Raw genomic sequence first — 20,765 nt, 5'->3', positions numbered from 1 at the left:
TCTGTTGTTGCTCCCCTGCAGCTGGTATTTAGAGGCATCTTGTCTCTGAAGCTGGAGGTGGCCTATAGCCATTGGACAAGTAACCATTGATACACCTGACTCCGTGGATTTGTTTAATTTGTTCTTAACAACAACAACAACACTAGAGAGACACCAACAGCCTCTGGAATGGATGTTGTGTTGAATAGGGACAGTTGCTTTCCCCTTCTAAGTAGAAGACAATCAGCACTTTAAAGTTACCTCTTTGTCCAGTTAGCAGGAGTTAAATGCTCTGGTATTCAATTTTTAATCATTCAGGCCTAAAATCAAAATTTATAAAGTGAATGAAGGTTGTTTCTCTTTGAGGCTCATGGTAAAAGTGAAGTATTATGGAAAGCACTGCAGCAATCTGCCAGCAGAATGAAGAATGAAAGTGGACCTGAGCATGGGGAATGCAGATGCTCCAATAAGTGCTGCTGAAATTATAGTTGCCAGCACTCCACTTTCTCCTTTGCTTGCCTTAAAAAGAAAAGACAGCAGGAGATCTGCCCCCTTGGAACATTCACTCAGTAGGTTGTGCCACCTTTCTCTCCATTTATAAACCCATCACTTCCCCAGGATCCCAGACAAGGTTTGCCACCAGACACAAACACACACACACACACACACACACACACACACACACACACACACACACAGACATATATATATATGAACTTGCAGGAACCTAATGAATCTTGATTAGCTGGCAGAGTTTTCCTGCTGGTGCACAACACACTTTAGCAAATGAAAAGGTCTTTAAATATTGATATGAGGGGAATAAAACTGTCCACTGTTTTTCTGCTAAAAATGACTTTAAAAGATGTGACATACTGCTTGTGCTTCAGGAGCCATTGCACTACGGGCTCTAGATGTCTTAAAATAAGAACTTCAGAGGCACTGGGAGAAGACATTGCATGCAGGCATAAATGAAGAGACAGAAAATTCTGGGAGGAATCATTAAATGGATGCAATTTATTAACAAGATCTACAAATGGACTCCATGTAACTATCACTGCACTTCCAGTGTGCGGGTACCATCTTATCTGGGTGTGATGGTGGTAGGCATCCTTTATCTATTCCTGTCCACACCCTATCCTGATTCTGAGCCTCCAAACAGAATGGAGAGTGTATCGCTTCACGTCGGGGGGAAAGGGGTGGCCAAAGCGGTGTGGGGCTGGTGGTAGTTCCAGGTAGGGGCAAGGAAGCTACCTGAATTTTTTCAAAGGATTTAGGCAGAGGGCTGATTTTTGGTGATTTCATTTGTTGGGGTTTTATTGCTTCTGAGGTGTTCTGAGTGTGGATTCTGTGATAGCAAATGAGATTTTCAATGACACACCATGAATCCACTCTCATCTGCTATCATAGAATCTAAACCTTAAAGACATGTGAACTTCAACAATTCACCAAAAATCAGCCCTCTGCCCAAATCCTTTGAAAAAATTCAGGTAGCTTCCTTGCCCCTACCTGGAACTACCACCAATCCCACACCGCTCTAGGCCACCCCTTTTCCCCCGACGTGAAGTGATACACCCTCCATTCTACCTAATGGGGGGAACCTTAAAAACGCGTAAACTTCAGAAATTCACCAAAAATCAGCCCTCTGACCAATCACTCTGTAATTGGGGTGGTAGCCTCCACCCATTAGGCGATACCACCCCACCCCACTCTTCTGGCCCAGATCCCACTTTCTGCCCCTGATCTGCCCCAAAGACACTAAAACTTCAAAAATTCCCCCAAAATCAGCCCTTTGCCCAATCCCCCTGAAATTTGGGTGGTAGCCTCCACCCATTGGGCACTACCACCCCACCCCACTCTTTTGGCCCCAGGACCCATTTTTCTAATCCGAATCGATTTGGATTCGGATTCAGATTAATTCAGCTCCAAACCGAATCGGGGGTGATTCGGGTGGGCAAAATTCGGGCACAGAACAGGGTGTTTTGGTTCGGGTCCAAACCGAAACACCGAAAATCCAAATTGCACACCCCTAATGTGTAATGTGCCCTCCTCCAAAAACAAATTCAGGTGATTGCCTTGGTAATCATCCTTTTCACAAAGCTTCCTTTGACAATAGCAGTATATAGGGAGTTGTAGTGACCAACCTTCCTTCCCTCTGAAGAATTAACTAGAAGTGAACCCTTGTCTTGTCTGACAGGCTGGTGAACTCCAGGGCTAAGCCAATCAGCACACTAGGTGGGTGGGACCTAGAGAGCTTTTGCCAGGAAGAAGGGAGTTCTTTGTTAGAAGAAGCTAGGCTAGACGTGCACAGGAGGACATGTGGTCAGGGAGGTTGGCTGCAGAAGAATACCTCTGCAGATACTTGAAAGACAGGAGGGCAGGAAGCTTGAATTACCATCAGAAGTTTGGTGAGTTCAAGGAAAAGGGAAGTTTAGTCTAGGGAAAAGTTAGTTTAGTCAGACTTTGCATTAGGGAAATTCTATTTCTTCGGTTTGTGTGCTTTTTCATATTCCTGGTACTGTTCTATTATTGTTTACCTGCAACATAATTAAAATAAGAAACACTAGCCTATGCTCATCTTACTTAGGGCATTGAAAAGACTCTATAAACATCTCAGTGTGCATTAAGACAACCTATATTTCTTTTTACAAGCCCCTCAGAGTTGGTATTTAACTCAGTAGAGCAGCAGGGGTGGGGGAAGGAAGATTCTCTGGTGCAAACATGTCTTCAAATATCAGTTTTCTCACCATGTGTAGGTGTGTACGTGGAAGATTTTTTTTGTACTTATCCAATCACAAAATAAAGAGAGTTTTCCCTGAGATTCTACCCCAAGCCCAGGGAGGTTCAAGCTCTGTCAATAAGAGGGATGGTGGCGGCAGAATTTTGAACCTACCAATAATACAGAATAGTTTGGGGAGAAGCCTATCCAGGCAGCTCAGCAGGGATGATTCAGCATTTCATTCCCACACCTGAGCTTGCTCTGAGACAACGGCTTTAATCTGCTACAGAAGCCACCTGACATAACCTTATCAATAATCAATATTCATACCTTATCAGGAGCAGGAACTCCTAAAGTCAGGGAATTCCTGAAGGAGACCATCTATCAGTCTCCTTTAGCCTTCAGTCAAAGCCTCGGTATGCTTTTGTTTATAAAAACTCCTCTCAAACATGGGATCTAGCTTTTGCATTTGCTACCTTGCTTTGGCTTTTGCTGGAATTTTTGCCCCCTGCAACTGCCATCAATCACTTATCATCCAGCCTTCTTGCAAGCACACACTCAGGATGCTCATTCATTTACAACCATTGGATGCTGCTCCCGGCTGCACCTCATTGAGCTCACTTTATGTTTGAGTTCCCTGAAATTATGTATGTATGTATGTATGTATGTACAGGAAAAACTCAGAAAATTAGAATATTGTGCAAAAGTCCATTAATTTCAGTAATGCAAATTAAAACGTGAAACTGATATATGAGACAGATGCATTACATGCAAAGCAAGATAAGTCAAGCCTTAATTTGTTATAATTGTGATGATCATGGCGTACAGCTCATGAAAACCCCAAATCCACAATCCCAGAAAATTAGAATATTACATGGAACCAAGAAGACAAGGATTGAAGAATAGAACAATATCGGGCCTCTGAAAAGTATACAGTGTACTGTGCTTGATTGGCCAGCAAACTCGCCTGACCTGACCCCATAGAGAATCTATGGGGCATTGCCAAGAGAAGGATGAGAGACATGAGACCAAACAATGCAGAAGAGCTGAAGGCCGCTAATGAAGCATCCTGGTCTTCCATAATACCTCATCAGTACCACAGGCTGATAGCATCCATGCCACGCCGCATTGAGGCAGTAATTAGCAATAGCAATAGCAATAGCACTTACATTTATATACCGCTCTATAGCCGGAGCTCTCTAAGTGGTTTACAATGATTTAGCATATTGCCCCCAACATTCTGGGTACTCATTTTACTGACCTCAGAAGGATGGAAGGCTGAGTCAACCTTGAGCCCCTGGTCAGGATCGAACTTGTAACCTTCTGGTTACAGGGCGGCAGTTTTACCACTGCGCCACCAGGGGCTCTTTTGCTGCAAAAGGGGCCCATACCAAGTACTGAATACATATGCATGCTTATACTTTTCAGAGGTCCGATATTGTTCTATTCTACAATCCTTGTCTTCTTGGTTCCATGTAATATTCTAATTTTCTGGGATTGTGGATTTGGGGTTTTCATGAGCTGTATGCCATGATCATCACAATTATAACAAATTAAGGCTTGACTTATCTCGCTTTGCATGTAATGCGTCTGTCTCATATATCAGTTTCACCTTTTAATTTGCATTACTGAAATTAATGGACTTTTGCACGATATTCTAATTTTCTGAGTTTCACCTGTATGTATGTATGAAATGAATGAATGAATGAATTCCCTGGAAAGAAGGATTCCCACAACTAGATTCAGGTAGCTATGAGAAGAAATACTCTTTCTGTTTCTCTCTTCTTTCACTCATAAACCTCTATCCCTCTTCCCAGTACAGTAACTTGGTACATGTGCTGCAAGATTAACCACCTCTTTTTCATTTCCTGTACCCCCATTATCCTTCAATAAAATAACTCTTTATTTTAAAATTCATACCTCCATCCTCTTTATTCCCCTTCCAGTGTGTCAGTGCTGCAGCCACAATCCTGCAGGGCTTTGAGTATTTTCTTGCTGTTCGTGGATCTGCGCCCATTTGACACTAACTTTCCCCACTTTAAGCAAAGCATAGAAATGGACTATGGTGGTAAACATGTGTCCAGCAGACCCTGGTAACAGCTTTCCCCCCATTGTTTCCTGTTAAATTATGGGCTCCCCCCCCCTTAAATTCAGATTCCTCTTTATTTGGGGTAAATAAAGATATAAGCTGTATTTAGCCTCTATCTTTAAAGGCAGGGGTTTCCAACCTGAGGTGGTCCCAATGTTGCTCAACTACAACTCTCATCATGGGAGTTGTAGTTCAGCAACATTTGGAGTACTACCGGTTGGGAACCCCTGTTTTAATGCATCATCTTACATTTAGAGTCACCTTCTATTCAGGTGGATACAGTGAAAACTGAAAAAGTCCTATCTGCTAAATGGCTTTCAGTTCTTTCTGCAACTACTTCCATGCTCCATGCTGGTGCTTTTTCTAACATTGGAAGCATGATGTGCGTGCACTTTATCCTCATTTACAAGTTAATAAGAAGCTCTATGAGCTGAAGGTGGAAAATCGCTGCATGTTTGGCAACTGACACTTCTTTATTAATATCTAAAGCTGCTTTCAGTAGCTGAACTCCTCAGGCCAGGACACACATTTATGTTTGGTTTTAACCAAGCTTAAGTACTTGTAACTGAAACATGTTATTCCCCTGTTTATCCCATCTCCATTTCCCTTCCTACCTCTGCTGTCTTCCTTTTATAGGTCAATAACTTGATTGTAACCCCATTGGGGCACAGATCTATCATCCAATTGTTTGTAAAGCCCCATGAGCATAAATGGTGCTACGTACATAAATACATAAGTGCTACATACATAACATTCTAATAATATTTTAAGATCTTATCTAAGTCTGGGCAAATGATTATATTATTATTATTGTTGTTGTTGTTGTTGTTGTTGTTGTTGTTGCTATTTTGGATTGAACATACCCAGTGTGCAACAGTGTTTTCAGCCATGTGCCATCAGCCAACCGGGTTCCAATGAGCTGTGTTGAGACAGGATCAATCTTGTCAAAGAAGTCTGATTGGACTGAAAATCATAAGTCTCCAAACTGATTGCATGAATCAGCCCTCAGGAAAGGTTATTTAAGCACCAATGCCTCTAGAATATTTATAAGGCTTTTCATTGTTAGGGTGCGTGACTCCATTTCACCCCATTTGTGGCTTCACAAACAATTATTAAGAAATTGATATTGAAATGATGTTGAATCTTGTGGTATATTTTAGACACCAGAAAACTATTCGCCCTCCCCCCTGCTTTAAGTACCCTTTCCTGTAAAGTATAGTAATTTAAATGTGACTGTTTTCCGTTTTTTCAGAAAAAGTGATGTAATGGTACAAACTGAAACAATTTTATTTTTCTTTGCAGTTAAATCTACAGTATTTAGAGAGAGAGAGAAAACCTTGTTAATGTTCCCCATCTAGGTGATGTTACGTATCACCTAGAAATTAGACTGACACACATACACTAACTCTTAGTGTATGTGTGTGTCCATCTAATTTCTAGGTGATACATAACATGAAACAACTCAGAGATGTGCTAATAACAGCTGTTGGATACTCCTCTTTTGGTACGCATTCATGGCCTAATTTATATATTAGCTTCGGAATCTTTTTAATATGATCCAATTCTGCATAGTCTGACTTATGATAACATATATACAGGAATTGCATGGGCACAGTGGCATGTTTCTTACTGTGCCATCACTATCACCCAGAGTGATGGAACCATATCATTCTGCCCATCCCATGTGCTTCCTGTTTACATGTGTCAACAAAGCATTATGGGACCAAACTATATGGAAGAAGCTCCCATGAAAGGTACCATGAACTAGGCCTGTATCAAGAGTCCTAAAAACTAGACCATATTGTCTGGATTCATAGACTTGGAAAAAATATTTTTTCAAAATATTTTTTTATATTTCTCGGAGGGGGGGGATATGACCATATGTGTGAAATTTTGAGGAATTTCTACTGAACTTAGATATTCTCCAGCATTCTGATGAGGGTCTTCCCTCCTCCCTTCAACACAGCAGCTGACTTTCCAGAATTTACTCCCCCCTACCCAGCCGCTGCCACCAGCATGATCCTCATTCAGGATAAGATAACAAGCTTCAGGGAAGGGATAGGGGAAATAGATATCCCTCCAATATCCTGCTGCTGATGTTGGAACAAAAGGCTATGTGTGGGGAGAAAGATACTTGGGAGGTGGGCAGGTAAGAACGGGGGAGGGATGTTAGGCATTTTCAGAGCAGGTTGCAGTAGGATTGAATTGGACTCTGTTGTTGATGAAACTGTTCCAGGGTGCTGGCTAAATACTCCAATTGGGCTTTGGGGCTAACATAGGGAATCAACGTGACTATATGGAACAGTTTATTACAGTATCAATTTGTGCAAAGTGTTGGTCTGGAAATGAGGAGACAGGAATATGGTACAATCAGATCTATTTAGGGATAATGGAAGTACAGGAAAATAAGAAGGTTAGTTAGGCAAGGTGAGGAAGCAATAAAATCTTAACTAACAATATTAACTAGTCTCATGTAGAGGCATTTTAGCTTAAGGTCCAAATTGTCAATTAAATCAGTTTAAGGTTTACTCAAGATGTAGGACCAAGGACCAACATGTAGAATTAAAGTGGAGAGAGAAGGGAGCAAGAAGATTTAAAAGGGATAGGAAGTTAGTATTACGAGTCCCAATCTGTTGGTGTGTTGGATGCACTTGTAGGTTGGAGAGCACAGGTAGATTTCCTTGCAGGAGCACAGCAGAAAGGCAAGAAAAGGAAAGGGCAAGTGGCACAGAGTTGCACCCACAAGCTAGGGAACCAGGATAGCATTTGTTCCCAGAATAGGTCCATGGTCCTTCTCCGAGTTCTCTGTTGTGTTTTCCCTCCTCCATCTTCCGTTTTTCCTCCTCCTGACCATGTGCTTGGGTTAGGAGTACAGATAGGCAAAATCATGCCCTGGGGCAATGCAAAGGTCAGGCGCCCTGACTGCAGTGGCTGAAACTCACATGTAACAAAGTTCATTTTTGCATGAACCAATCATGTGGGTGTGATCTTTAAGAAACAAAAGATGGAATGACTGGTCGAGAGATGTGTGTAGAGTACTGAATGGGTGAACTCAAAATCTCTATCTGAGACCTGGAGCTCTCTTCCTGGGAGAGAGATAGCTTTTCTTTTCTGTTAACATTTCTACCTCTAGGTCCTTGCCAGCTCATTAACATTGAGATAGGAGATTGGGGGTGTGCCATGCTGATCTGGGTAGTTGTAGGAGCAATTAGCGGGGCTAATCCCATTGTGAAGGGGATTAGCTACAGTATTTCTCTTGTGAATGTCTCTTTGAAGCGGGTTTGCTTGCTAGATTCCTCCCTTTTTGCAAGAGAGGCCATGGGGGTCTCCCTACAGTTGCTTGTTAGTCTGACCTTGGGCAGTGCTGCCTCATGTTTGCTTAGTGACCAAATTGCATAGTTTGCCATGTATGGGCATGTGCAGAGTTCATGATCCTGTGAGCTCAGGTATCCAGGAATACTGTCCTGGATCAAGGAATGGATTTGTCACAAACATCACAGTATCCACTCTCACCCAATAATTCACTGAGGCTATTCACACAATGGGATAAATTCGGGCTAGCAGAGGCTAGCCTGATTTTCTCCCATCGTGAGAACCATCGGGCTTGGCTGCGAGCTCGGTGGTTCTTAAGCAGGTAACCTGCTAAACTGCCCCTGCCCTTAAACCAGGTTTGCGGAGCGAGCACTCCGCAAACCTGTTTTTAAAAAATTGTGTGTTGCTGCAGTGTGGCTCTGCGGTGCAGCAACTCATGAAGAGACCCCTGACCGAGAGGCTGAAAAGCACCGGCTCAGGGGTCTCTCCAGCATGTCCTACACACTCATGCAGGGCATGCTGGAGCTTCGGGGGGCATGTGGCCCCCAAACTCCCAAGCCCCCGCCAGCTCCGTGACGGAGCCGGCAGTCGTGTGGGCGGCCGCTGCGGTGGACAGTGTTCAAAGTGGCTCAGAACAACATCAAAAGAGTAACAAAGCCACAATACATGCACAAATGCAATATCAAACATTTCAAAGCACAGTGTGGCTAAGCAGAGAGCGGCTAAGCCCACTCTCCCCGCTAACCCTCTCCAGGCGGCTCCCACTGATCGTGGGAACCTCCTCATTCTCTGCTGCAAATGCCTGTGCCTGCACATTAGTGTTGTGAGGGAAACACAGTATTGGGAATCCCATAGTTCCCTTGTAAAGTAATAAGCAGTAATTTGTTCTAAAAGGAAGGATATTATATTGAACATATGCCATGCAGTGGATTGATTGGCTTATTGAATTCTGATTCTATGTTGTATTTGAACATTGCTAAGTTTGAAATAGATTATTAATGGATTGCTTTGAAATGTTTGATATTGCATTTGTGTATGCATTGTGGCTTTGTTACTATTTTGATGTTGTTCTGAGTCACTTTGAGCACTGTCCAATGTAGCAAAGTGGTTTGTCAATAGTAACAATAATGATTGTGACTGACATGATGAGGAAAATTACTCAAAACTAGCTGGGCCGGGCGCAGAGCATCTGTGTGGTGTTATGGATGATGCCATATGTGCATTCCCCTGGACATGGTTGAACGGGAGTGATCATACTTTGGTCTGACTTGTTGCAGTGCCATGCATGACGTGGCATCAGGAAGCCAGGTGAAATTGACAGAGCACGTAAAAAGATTAACTGGGATGTTGATAGGTTTGTTTTGGCTTTTGGCGGGAGTTAGGGGTTGCTCTGCACCCCAACACTGTGTTCACCCATCAGGAATTATTTAGGGCTGATAGTGTACATTTGTCTCTCATGAGTTCAGACTTTCTATGGCTGATTTGAAAGAAGGATTGGCAGCAATGATGGAAGGGTGGTGGGTGGAGAAGGGGCCAAGCTAGACTAGCCCATTCTTGTGGCAGGTACAGTGCAGTTTTTCTGTGGAATAGCGTAAGGTTGGTAAGCACCTTTAGGCACGTGCTTGATGTGTGGAGGAGTCCCAGAGGCTTAGTGAGTAAGGGAACGTGGGTTGTGGATGTACTCCAACCTGCTGTGGACTCACTGGCCCTAAAAGCTGTGTGGCTTAGGGGTGGTGATCCCTAAAACATGTGCCTTGACTGTCAACTTAGGTTGGCTAAGATAGGCAGCATCCACCATAGGGTTGATGCTACCTAGAGCCAAAATGCCCTATACATTTAGGTTTGACTTGTGCTGCAGCCATGAGTCTTTAGCTTCTACGCTGCAGGGAGTGGAGCGCCAATCCTCCTTCTAAATCTGATTGTCAATCAATAAAGTTGTGGCTCATTTTATTCCATTGTAGCTGTCTCATGTCATGATTGGGTCTGGGCGCAATGACTAGTTTCTTCTCCATTGACTTGGGGAGATGTGTCTAGGCAAGGTCTCAGCAGCAGAGGTGACAATATTTCTATTATGAAAGGCCAAGATTAAATCATGGATGCACAGGATTGCCACCAAGCCATGTGGGTAGAGCAACATAAATGTTTGGGATGGGGATGGGGATGGGCTATACATTTAAATGGCTTTAAAACTCATCATCACCTGCTTTGAACCAGAATTGACTGATTTATAAACTTATCTGTTTATTATAAATATGAAGTCAAAATCAGAATGTGTTGCCCTATATATATTCACTCTACCTGAAAACTTTTTCTGCTTCATGTATCTTCATGTCTCTCACTTGGGGACCATCTCGTAAGGTCTGGCAGAGTGCAGAAGAGTTTCATTTGAACTTTAATGGGTCTCAAGCTGAGCGAGATTGTTGTGATGTTTGTTTTATGAAAGTATTTTCACTAGTTGCTTCTCTGTAGCCTGGGAATTTACTCTATCATTTCAGTGAACCCAACTATTTCCGATGCTAGACCAGTTCAGGATTTTAAACTCACAGAATCATAAGAAAACTTGTCTATGCACTGGAACTCAAGGGAGATGATATAGTGACACATGCCAGTTGTTTACAAATTCCTCACACTGTGGCATTCATGTGGGGAGTCGTTGTTGTGGTGATTGGCCATGCGATGAAGCCAGTCTTTACCACAATTTGTGGGGCACTGAAGGCACAATAAGGTCAGCTTTGCTACATATCCAGCTATTACACAAGACCAGCTCCATCATGGCTGTACACAACACTGTTGTCCAAAATCATACTGAGAATTGTTATGAAGCAGAATTTCAGGAAAACAGTAGCTAAAACCAAAGGGGAAAGTGGAGCAAGAGAGAGGACATAGATAAATATATGTGCACCCAATGTAAATAAGTAATATCAATCAGGTGGTGCTCAGACGACTGAAATAACACCCTTTTACAGCCACTGTCCCAGTTATTATACCAATTTCCCTTTCTGCAGCTGGGAAATAGACCTGTTGACAACCCTTTTCTGCCAGAATGTGAGCCTCTACAGGATTTCAGACTGAATGTAGGCAGGCCTCAGTCAGTTCTGGCAGTAGGGCTGGCACTTGGCACCAACATTAAAAAACAAATAAATCAGTATGAATTCCAAGTTTCCTCCCAGGGAAAAATATCTGAGAATTTTCAAGGGGAGCCAAAGAGGTTGCTATAAAACAAGTGATACTTCTTTGGGGAATGTTGCACATTCCTATTATAGTAGTTCCCTGATGAATTTAGAAAGGCTGAGCTCAGGGCCGGCTCTAGGGGATCTGGCGCCCAGATGCAACACTCTGTTGAGCGCCCTTCGTTATCGTGAAAAATAAAAATTTGGAATACAATTAGTGTGTATTCAAAATTTAATACACAAAGATTTTATGTAATTATGTACATAATATTGTATATAATATAATTATGTATTATTATTTTTATTTTATTATTATTTTGCATTTATATCCCGCTCTTTGTCCAAGGAGCCCAGAGTCGTGTACTACATACTTAGGTTTCTCCTCACAACAACCCTGTGAAGTAGGTTAGGCTGAGAGAGAAGTGACTGGCCCAGAGTCACCCAGCTAGTTTTATGACGGAATGGGGATTTGAACTCGGGTCTCCCCAGTCCTAGTCCAGCATTCTAACCACTACACCACGCTGGCTCAAATAGTCCCTACCTATGCCTGTAAATTCTACTCAATTAACTCAAAATAATCATACTGAAAATTAAATTGAACATTATACTGCATTAAGCAACTAAAACCTACTGCATTTTTTGCATTTTTGCCCTGGATTTTACAGGCACTGCATGTTTTGCATTCAATACTCTGCCATCCCCAGAATCACAGACACAGAGTGATTCCATGCCTGGTATCTCCCCATTTCATAAAACATACATCCCCCATAAGCACCCCCTCCATTTCTGCTTACTGTTTTTGAAATAGGAATGATAAAGGATGCTTCTTCTTTGAAATGAGACTGTGCCTGTGGTCTTGCTCACTCCCCATGTCTCCTTTCTCCTAGCCCAGAGCAAGCAAGGGGAGGAGGAGAGCCTCTGGTCAAGTTTGAGAGTTCCTTTGCAAAACAAAGAGAGTCCCTTTGTTTTGACTTGATAACTTGTTGACTCAGACTGAGCCAGAGCTCAGAGGGGGCAACTGGTAGAACAAAGGGAAGCCACCCCACCCACCCCCACCTCTTTGAGTCTGTCTGTCTTTGCATTGCAATCCACTTCAGAATCCATTTAGCTGCCTGCAGAGGATTCCCTGTCCTGAAAGAGACAGAAAAGCCTGTTGCTTTTCTTCAAGTTCCATTGGCACCTTCCCAGACTCCAGTGGGTGGTGCTCTGATGCTACGCATCTCTTGCTTCATAGAAAAAGCCGGCCCTGGCTGAGCTGGTCTGAAGTCTGGAGGTGGGTGAGCAGACCATTGTCATTTTTCTCTCTGTTGTTATCTCTTTCTCCGTTGGGTCCTTTTTCTCAGAACAGGTTCAGATGTTTTCTGAAAGTGGCAATAGTTCCCCAAAGGTGGTAGTAGAGGAAGTATGTGTGACTCATATTTCCTCTGCTGCTGTATTGTGTAAATGAGTGAGGAAAAGTGCACATAGCTCACACCTAGATGTGAGTTCTTTCCATATACATGCATCTTGGCACATTAATACTTCCTCTGTTGCTGATTCAGGTGAATGGAAAAAAAACCCGACCCTGACTACAGTATGAGTCCCCTCTGCTCTCATAATTCATCCCTCATCTCTTTCAACTGAGCTGGGTCTCACGATCAGTGCGACCCGGTTCTTGAGAGTGTGCGGGCAGAGCGGGCTAAGCCTGCTCTCCCTGCACATGAGCAGGGAGGGAGCCCTGGGTGGCCAGATTGGCCGCCCACATGATTGCCGGCTCTGTAACGGAGCCGGCAGAAGCTGGGGAGCTTGGGGGCCACGCGGCCCCCAGAAGCTCCAGTATGCCCTGCGCAAGCACGCAGGGCATACTGGGGAGACCCCTGGAGCCAGGAGGCAGCTTTTTGCCTCCCCTCTGGGGGGGGGTCTCCTTGTGAGTAGGTGCGGCACAGAGCTGTGCCACGGCTACTCACGATCTTGAAAACCAGGTTTGCAGAGCGCTCGCAGGGGTAATTAAGCAGGTTACCCGCTGTAGAACCACGGGGCTCACAGCCAAGCCTGGTGGTTCTCACAATTACAGAAAATCGGGATAGCGGAGGCCCGATTTAGTGCCTCTACCTTGATTTCCTTCAGTCAAAAAGGATCCACCGGAAGGCTACATTTACGAAGTGCCCCCTTATTGCTAGTGTTTTCTGTTTCTTTATATTCTTGGGGATATAAATGGAAGTAACACCACCTCAAAGAGATACCAGAAGAAGAAAAATAATACGTTGGATGTCTCGGACTTTAATGAAACAAAAATCTGTTTCTGAGAAATATAAAGATCCACCTTAGGAGGAGCAAGAAGGAGAGACGAATATTTTATTTATGTGTGTTCAGTTTTTAGCTTTTATTTCTTTATTTATCTGCCTATCTATCTATCTATCTAACTATTTAATCAATCCACTTTTCATCAAATAGACTCTAAGGCAACTTCCAAAAATAAGATAGAACAATTAAAATTCAATTAAATACAAGATAACAACTGAAACATGGGATCAAGGTAAAAACACTTGCTGACATTCAGAGTAATGCTGTGCAAATGCTGCAGAAGAGGGAGTGATTTTCGCTTATTTCCCCTTCCCTCTGCAGCTCACTATGCCTTCTGAAAATATGTCCCTGATGGTCATGTAAAGGGAAGAGAGATGGGCAAAATTTAATCCTCCCCGTACTACAAGTGCAGCGTTAATCTAGATATCAGCCATTAACGGCAGTTTAAAAGACCATGCGGGTCTTCTTATCACCTCAAAACTTGAATAAATAAATTGGCCTTCTCACCTACTCATTAAAGGCTATGAGGGAGATGAGAGAGCAGGTCTCCAAAGAGAGGGAAATCTATAAACTGAGGGCAACCACTGTGGAGGCCCTTTCTGACATGCAGAACAATCAGGCCTCAGCCAGCATTAGCACATAGAGCAATAGAGCAGAATACACCCCTCTCCAGAAGATTGTGTAAGGAACTCACTAGGTAGCAGGCAGTACTTTAGATTTCTAAGACCCAAATCATTTGGGAATATTTGGGTATATTACAGTAAAACTGGAGGAGTGAGAGAAAGAAATATGTAACTGAATTTAATTTATATTAATGTTAACAGTCTGAACAGTGTAATTAAGTACAGTGATTTTTGCACAAACTATCAAAGGGAAGACGGGATATCATACTGCAATAAACTCATATTAAAAGGCAATACAAACATATCCTAGTTTATAGTGGATTGGGTAGAGCAATGGTAGCTCCAGGCTTTTCTAAAGCAAGAGCCATAGTTATGTGTATTAAAATCAAACAACTGAAATACTAGAAACTAAAATGTATAGCAATGGGGAAAATATCTCAAACTTAAAGTACCATGATAAATATTAACTATAGTTTCAATTTATGCTTTCAAAAAACCATTGGCTTGGCTGCCCATGTGAACAGCCTCTCTCTGTCTCTCTTCTTAAGAAAATCCAAAATGATATAGAACAGATGGGTTCTCTGAATCTGTATTACTTTAACTACACAAAAAGGGATTTTTCAATTCGAAACTTAGGTTTGGTAATATAGTAATCTTAACTGAAATAAGATGATTGCCTTGGTCAAACTAAATTTCCAAATGCAAAATATCCATTTTTGTGTAGCTAAACAACAAATGAAGGAATGGCAACAAAAAGTATGAATTTATCTTGCAAGGTTGGGGGGTGAGTGCAATCTCCTAAGGTCAATCAAAGGATAGCAAGTGACATTAAAGGAAAGGGAGGTCTGAACACACCAAGTGTTCACAGGTACTACTAAGCAAACTTGTTGACATCTGTAGTACAATGGTTTTCAAAAAAGAAAACACATCCTGCTATAAGTCCTTTATTTTGGATCAACCAACAGAAGAGGAAAATATCTCATTTGATAACTATATTATTAATATTCATCAAAGTGAATATTCATCATATGTTGCATAAATGTCAAAGAAAGTTGGTTGCACCCACACCCTCAAGAAGATATGAGACACAAAGTTATGGTGAAAAGGGCCACAATTTTATTAAATAATTCAAACGGTAACTTGAATGGAACAGGGATTGGATCTCCACCCCTACAGTGTGTTAACTAAAGGCTTGCACTGTTATGGCAAGCCTCTAGAGAGTTTACTAGTCCACTATCGCCAATTGCTTACCTGAAGGTCCTCACCAAACCTATGATTCCCACCGGACTGTACCTGCCAAAGTAAGTGTTAGCCTAGCTTAACCCTACACACTGCCCACCAACCACGAAAAACAGCAGCCAATCCCATCCACAGGTCCTCTAAAAAGGCCCCAGTGCCCAGAGGTAAGAGATGGACCCCATCACCCCGTATAGCATGGAAGCAGAAAAGACAATGTTAGGGTGTGCTAAATCTACAGCTCCCCAAGATGGTTGACAAAGCAGGTCATGTCTATGTTAAGCTTCCTCCAGGCCCTGTCAATTTTACCTGGCCGGCTGGCCCCCACTCCAGACCCTGACCTGAAGCAGGATGAACCAAATCACTATTAGGCCAGGAAACCATTGTTGAACTAAACCAATGTCCACCTGGGCCCGGCAAATGAAGGAGATCCCTGACTGAGCTACTAGGTCATTTCCCCCAAAGTGCACAATTAGAATGCCAGCAAGTGGATTAGCCTCCAAATATTGGGCAAAAATTGGGCAAACAAAAAATCCATGAGACTGATGCCCACTCATCATCATCAATGTTATTACAGCCATTGGCCAGCAGAAACAGAAATAACAAACATATCCAATACAATAATACTAAAACACAATAAAACAAAATACAGTCATTCATAAAAAAATTAGTTTGAAAAGCATAAACAACTCCCACAGTTAAGCACTTAACTGAGAACTTAACCTAATGGCAATATAAAAAAAATTTGCTACAGTTTTTGTAATCTCAGAGCTTACATCCACAAGACAGTAATATGTATAAAAGCGCTCACACCTCCCAGGAAATTTGAGTAACAAAGGGGAAATAAGTTCTTCTCTAGCATCCCGATACAAAGAACAAAATAGCAGAACATGGGAGACAGTTTCCAGGAGGCTAGCACCACAAGGGCAAAAAACCGTAGCAGATTGGTCTTTAGCAAACCTCCGTTCCAAAAGAGAAGAGGGCAACACGTTTAACCGAGCCCGAGCAAATGAGACCCGAAATTTAGAAAAGTGCAATGTTGTTAAGTAATTGGCACCTCTATCTCCCCTAGGTGGCAAAATCCCAAAATGCAGAGGGGAACAAGTCCTGTTAGCCAAAGACGTTCCTGATGTTCAGTGTCATGCAATCGGAGAAATAGTATTTCCTTCACCTTATTGCATTCCCGAGTGAGAAGTTCAAAAGGAGAAAGGCCCAGTTGCATTATTTTGTTATTTACATATGTTAGCCAAGAGTTGGGATAGGAATCCACCCATAAGTATTGAAAAAAAGAGAATTCCTGGATCTCTGAGCAGAGTTTACACCATCTGGCAAAGGTAAGCTCCCAGGCTTTACAAGCTATGGAGAAAGACCCAGATTCCAAGCATAAAACAGAGTATGACACGCACCTAGGCACTGCGAGGATTGCTCTTAAAAAAAATAGACTGTACTCTCTCCAGTTCCACTGACACTCCCTGGATCCATAGCGGGACTCCAAAGAGTAATTGGGCCACAATCTTAGCACGGAATACCTGAAGAGCCATGGGAACAAACTGACCCCCTTGAGAATAATAAAAACGCAAAAAGGCACTGAGAGTATTATGGGCTATATGAATTGAAGACAGCCTATGGGCGTTCCGATTAAGATTATATTGAAATATTATACTTAGATATTTATAGCTGTAAACCTGCTCAATGTGATCTTGATTTATTATCCATTTGTATAATTTCCTGGATTTTGAAAAAACCAGGACCTTTGTGTTTTTGTAATTAACTGTTAGTTTGTTATCATTACAGTAGCTGGCAAAAGCGCGCAACAGTCTTGCAGATCTAATCTGGACTGAGATAGCACAGCTGCGTCATCGGTGTAGAGTAAAACAGGCACACGTATATTAGCCAGCTTCGGAGCATGGGAATCCACCTTCTCCAGAAATTGTTCCAAATCATTAATAAAGAGATTAAACAGAGTCGGGGCCAAGATGCAGCCCTGTCTGACCCCTCTAGTAGAGGGAATTAGATCAGTTAGGGCCCCATTGGTAGCATATCTGACCCGCAACAAGGAATTAGAATAAAGCTGCATCATCAAAAATAGCAATCGCTTATCCATTGTTGTTTTTGCAAGTTTGGACCACAATAGATATTTGGAGATAGAATCAAATGCAGACTTTAAGTAAATAAAGACCACAAAAAATTTGCAATTGGGGCCACTAGAGTATTTCTTTGCTAGATGGTACAAGATCATGCAGTGATCGAGGGTAGCGCGACCTGCTCTAAAACCTGCTTGTTCAATCCCGAGAATTTGATTTTCTGAAATCCATGCCTCGAGCTTATCCAAAAGGTACAATGCATATACATTGCCAACCACTGACAGTAAACTAATGGGTCGATAATTAGATGGATCTAAATGAGAGCCATTTTTGAATATAGGAACAACTATTGCTGTTTTCCATTGTTCTGGTACAACTCCTGTACTATTAATAGATGTAAATAAATTGGCTAGAACTAAGGTCCACCATTCTATATTATCCTTTAATAGTTCAGGGAGAAGAAGGTCAGGACCAGGGGCTTTTCCGATTTTAAGACGACCAACTAGGTCCATTATTTCTGCAGGGGCAATGAGGCCAACGGGGCAACTCCTCAATCAAAGGTGGAACAAAGACCTGGCTAGGCTGTGCATCATTATAGACCACAAAGAAATGGGTTTCCCATGAGCTAGCCAGAATTCTGCAAGGCATGGAAACCCAGCCCGTTGCCGAAACCATTCTCCAGAAAGAATGGCTATCTTTATTAATAGTAGCCATAATAAGCTTATTCCAGACATTACATAATGCTTGTTGTTTAGCAGATTTGAGACTGCTTTTGTATGCCTTTTTAATCTGATAGTAAATTGGTGGAACTATTTGTTCTGTGCCCAATCTATATTCTCTGTAGATACTCAGCAGTTGATTGCATAGGGCCCTGCAACGCAAATCAAACCAATTATTAGCTGCTCTTTTACGGTAGGCCTGTAAAGAGTGCAGCTTACTATAGTATAAAAACTTTTCCATAAGAGTAGTTTCTAATTTTTCATAGACCACAATTATATGCAGTCCCAGGTGTGCTTGCACAATGGAATTAAATAAGACTCTACCTTCGGGAGAATCATAAAACCTGGATATCTCATTTTCCACCATCCTTGACCATTTTATTTTGCAGCATGGATTGGCAGAACTGTCCTCAAAATCACAGGGGAACAGATTACCCCTTCTTTGATGCCCACTCCCCAAGTCCCAGTTGTGCTCCTTGGTCGGCCCCACACACCTTCTTGTGGGCCCAGAACACAATGGAGTGGCCGAGGATGAAGACCCTAGCCCGCTTTGTCGGCATCCCAGGCTCTGTAAGAAGAAAATGAGTGCCACTAACTGCACCCAAAGGATTCTAACGCACATATCGCTGGTAAATGCTCAAATGCCGCTGGCCAATTTGCTTAATGGCTGGAGCAGGATAACCCAGGAGGGCTGCAGCAGAGGCTGCACTCATACAGAATGAATGAAGAGAAAGGTGGTCCATGGAGACCCCTGGTTGCCAACAGGGCCTTCCGAATGACTGCCCAGAACTAAAATTGGAAGATCAGCTGTCCATCAGCATGTATGAAAAGGCACCCCTTTGCAGACCCTCACAGGGCTGCATAACACTCCAGAGCCCCCATGAGGCACAAAACAGAACTGTCAGCCCTATGGAGAATTACCCACTGCCCACTGTCCCCTGCCCCAATGGTCATTTTTTGAAAACTTCAAGATCAGCACAACTGAACCTAGCTGGAAGGTTAAGTCCCCCCATTTATGTACTCATGAAGAGGGACTGCCCTGCCCTTTGGCAAAAGCTCACCTGCTCTGAAAGCCCCCCAAAAGGAAACTACAGTGGCAGCCATGAAGAGTGCCACCTCATTGGACAAGCACATGGCCTGGAACTGTGCAATAGCACTCTCCAGTGCTCCAGGGATCAAGGGCCTCTGAGCATTCAGCCAGGCTGGCTGCTCATGTGCCCAGCCATCCAGCATGTGCCGGATCCTGAAGTCCCCCATGTGGTTCTTCAGATCCCTGGATTTGGTGTAAAAGGCAAATTCTGCCAGATGGCTGGCCAAGGTCCTAGGGGTTAGCCCCTGAGACCACAGATGCATTAATTACTGTATCAGGTGTTCTGGGGGTGCTGGCCAGTGCTGGTCAAGGCCTACCTGGTCACTCAAGCCTGCACTTCTTGTTTTAGTCGGTGCCCTTGTGGTTGGTGCCAGAGAGCCATGAATAGTTGTGTGCACTTCTAGGCACCAAGGTTCCAGAGCCTTCTGGGCATCAGCTTGGGCTGCAGCACTGTTCCAGGGGCAAGCTGGTGAAAATGCTGTACCTGAAAAGGAGACAGTGCATCTGCTAGGCCATTCTCAATTTCAGGGACATACCAAGCAACAAACAAGATGTTATGCTTAAGGCAACTAAACCCAAAGGCCCAGACCAGACCCATAACTCTGGGGGACTTGGACATCTGGCTGTTGACAACCTGGCCTGGTTGTTGCACCAAAACTTGTTGGAAGAGTCCCAGAACAGGTAAGTCCAAACATGGACTGCCACAACAATTGCGAAAAATTCCAAGAATGTCAAGTTCTTGGTGATGTCCTTAGCAGCCCATTCAGCCGGCCACATTTCTGCACATTAACACTCTCTAAAATAAGCCCCGAAGCCAAAACTGCTGGCTGCATCTGAATGCACATGTAGGTCAGCCTCTAGCAGTTGTGTGCTGCACCAAAAGGAAACTCCATTGATGAAGGAAGCCCAGAGCTGATGAATGAAGCCCAGAGTTCAAGGTCTGCCTACTGGGGTGGGGGCATACCCTGATAAAAAAAATGGGGCTCTCTTATCCCTTTCATGGAGTTGCAGGCTCTTGGCCTTGTCCCAAGAGTGTGCCAGTCTTGGGCACTGCTCTTTTCTTTTCGTGTGTCAGGTCCACTGGCATAGGTTCAGGTCCTCACTTGTCCACTTAAAAAAATCAGCCAATCTATCAAACAGAGTTTGCATGTGCCTGGCCTTCTTAGCCACCCTGGTCAGTTTTTGGGGCCAAGATGGAACTCCTGAAGGCCCACCCTTATCCTTGCCATCAAGCTACATGCTCTTCTCCTTCTCCAAAGCCTCCAGATGGGCTACAAGAGCTCTGATGGGACACATATCAGCCTCATATTCTGAAGAGGAAGCCTGCAGAGCTGGTCTCTTGGGTGGTCTTACAGGACTGCCCCCCTTCTTGCCTGTGGCCTTCTTTGGGCCCATGGTAAGACTTGATTCAAATGCTGCCCACCAACCAAGCCACCACTCACCACCCCCAAACCCCGAGCTGTT

The sequence above is a fragment of the Hemicordylus capensis genome, chromosome 6, assembly GCF_027244095.1.
Source record: "Hemicordylus capensis ecotype Gifberg chromosome 6, rHemCap1.1.pri, whole genome shotgun sequence".
In the NCBI taxonomy this organism is placed as follows: domain Eukaryota; kingdom Metazoa; phylum Chordata; class Lepidosauria; order Squamata; family Cordylidae; genus Hemicordylus; species Hemicordylus capensis.
Note: the sequence above shows the minus strand (reverse complement) of the source record.